The sequence below is a fragment of the Nelumbo nucifera genome, chromosome 1 (genome assembly GCF_055504915.1).
Source record: "Nelumbo nucifera cultivar China Antique chromosome 1, China Antique-T2T, whole genome shotgun sequence".
NCBI classification, from domain to species: domain Eukaryota; kingdom Viridiplantae; phylum Streptophyta; class Magnoliopsida; order Proteales; family Nelumbonaceae; genus Nelumbo; species Nelumbo nucifera.
Window position 1 is genome coordinate 211,603,494 of NC_142649.1, and position 3,124 is coordinate 211,606,617.

Consider the following 3,124-nt stretch of genomic DNA (forward strand, 5'->3'; position numbering starts at 1 on the left):
CCAAGTGAGCAGAAAGTGTTCTGCAGTCGAAATGCGCAATTCTTGGAAACCGACTATATCCTGGACACCCATCGTCAGGAAGTTGTTCTTGATGAGGAGAGCTCAGGAGCAGTGGGAGATGTCCCACAAGTTCCAGGTAGTGACCAACTTAGAAGATCCACTCGGGCATCCAGGCCACCAGTCCGTTATGGTTATGACCAGGATAGTTACCTGGTGGAAACCATGACTAGTGAGGAGGATCCCGTGACTTACGCGGAAGCTATGTTGGACATAGATTCCTAGAAGTGGGTGGAGGCCATGAGAGCGGAGATGGACTCAATGGAGACCAATGGAGTCATGACTCTAGTAGATCCGCCCTCCAGGATAAAGGCAATCGGTTGCCAATGGATTTACAAGAGGAAGAAGGGCCCCGATGGTAAAGTTGAGACCTTCAAGGCTCGTTTGGTGGCGAAAGGGTACACTCAGAAAGAGGGCATCGATTATGAGGAAACCTTTTCGCCTGTGGCCATGCTTAAATCCATTAGGATCCTGCTAGCTGTAGCAGCATAGCATGATTATGAGATTTGGAAGATGGATGTCAAAACTGCATTCCTGAATGGAGATCTTACTGAAGATATCTATATGCAGCAGCCGCAAGGCTTCATTGTTGCAGGTCAGGAAAACCTGGTATGTAAACTTAACAGATCCATTTATGGGCTTAAGCAAGCTTCTAGAAGTTGGAACATCCGTTTTAACTCTGCTGTCAAATCGTTTGACTTCGAGCAGAATCCGGATGAACCCTGTGTTTACAGGAAGTACAGTGGGGATAAGGTTACCTTCTTGGTTCTGTATGTAGATGACATTCTACTCATTGGGAATGATGTGGGAATGTTAACTATGGTGAAAGTATGGCTTTCGCAGCAATTCTCCATGAAAGATCTTGGAGAAGCCTCCTATATACTGGGTCTTCGACTCTATAGAGATAGATCGAAGCGGATAATAGGATTATCCCAATTTGCTTACATTGACAAAATAGTCAAAAGATACAGCATGGAAAACTCCAAGAAAGGAAATGTTCCTTTCAGGCACGGAGTCACTCTCTCCAAGAAGATGTCTCCCAAGACTTCTGAGGAGATTGATGGCATGAAAGATGTTCCTTATGCCTCAGCCGTAGGGAGCATCATGTATGCCATGCTGTGCACTCGTCTTGACATAGCTCAGGCAGTGAGTGTAGTAAGCAGATTTCAGGCCAACCCAGGGCAGGAGCATTGGATTGCTGTGAAAAACATACTTAAGTACCTTCGAAGGACAAAAGAGTTTTGTCTGGTGTTCGACGGTAGCTCACTACAGATCCAAGGGTTTACAGATGCCGATTTCCAGTCAGACTCAGATGATAGAAAGTCTACTTCTGGATATGTTTTCACGATAGGATCGTGTGCTGTTTGCTGGAAAAGCAGCAAACAGGGGTCCACTGCAGACTCCACGACCGAGGCCGAATACATTGCCGCAAGTGAGACTGCCAAAGAAGCTGTGTGGATGAAGAAGTTCGTTCATGAGTTGGGAGTTGTTCCGTCCAGCACATCACCCATCCCATTGTTGTGTGACAACAATGGAGCCATTGCTCAGGCTAAGGAGCCACGAGCCCACTCGAAGTCGAAGCACATCGAGAGGAAGTACCACGTACTGCGGGATATTGTTGGTAGAGGGGACGTCCTGATTCAAAAGGTAGCGTCAGCGAAAAATGTAGCAGACCCATTGACAAAGCCACTATCACAGAAAGTGTTTGAGAAACACGTGGAAAGCATGGGACTCCGGCTAGTACCTGATTGGACCTAAGTGCAAGTGGGAGCTGTTAGACAGTTTTGTATGCCCTTAGCTTCAATCAGAATGATGTACTTTATGAGTTTATTGTAAATGAATAAAGATACATATTTGATTCATGTTCCCTTGGTATGTTTCTGTGTAATACCCTTAAACTGGACACTTAATGAGACTCATGTTAGTTTAGAATGTTCACAGCCAGTGGGTCGGTCTGGGGAGACCTATCCTGACAAGGCTGACACTGTGGTGCCACCAAGTCGGTTGGGGTGGCCTGTCTCAGCTGCCAGGGTGAGACCCTAGGCACATACAGTGTAGGATTAATTGAATCTTTGAACTGGACCAGATTTCCAGTATTGCCCTGGACCTTGGAGATTGATGGGCAAAACTGGAAAGTTACACCCGACCCCTAGACTCGATTATGATACTACACTAGGTGTCGGATTGGGCTGTCTTTGATGTACCAATCAGTGAGATCCTTAGCGGGGGTCAAAACCTGGGTATGTTGGGACAGTCCGAGAATTCATCTGAGTGGTGATCATAGTGACAGGATCAGCCCCTTTGTCGGACAAAGGTAATGATCGGGGATGCACTCTCACTGATGGAAACCAAGACTGCCGGCAGCCGATTTCAACCGTTGAGATTTGTTTTGCAAAATATATTTTATATAAGATATAAAAGTATATATGTATGGTTTCTAAATTGTTTGCAAGAAGGTTTTAATTCTCGGGATCCATATAAGTGGAGTGTGCAACACTGTTCCTTGCAGCCGAGGGAGAGGTCCTCTCTTGTCGGGCAGTGTATGATCATTATGGGTTGAGAGGTTAAGTGTAAGACCATTGAGGATAACACCTGATGGGCTAATCTTGCATCTGCCCACAGTCCCTGGGTGTTACAAGGTGGCTTGGCCCAGGGACCACTTAGTGTAAGTGTTGGGCCCATAGAGCTCATTTGATAGGTTTCAGGGGGTACACTGTCTTCAGCAGTGCATTCGGCCAGGCCTTGTAACAAAGGCTGGGCTGAACCCATGTGGCTGATGTGTAGATCAATGCTTGGGTCCCACTCCATACAAGGAAGCCCAACTGGGCAGCAATTTGGAAGGTTTTTGAGTACATAACCTTAATGGGCCTTAAGCCCATTTCGAACTGGGCTGATTTGATCAGTCATTTAAAGGGGGCGAATTCTGAAGTGGGTCAGCTAAAAGGATTGGGCTTAGACCCTATCCACTCAGAGAGTCCAAGATCTAAATAAGATTTAGATCTGGAAACCTCCTAATTAGATTAGGAGACAGCTGATCTGATTTGCAGATAAGATAAGGATTATCCCT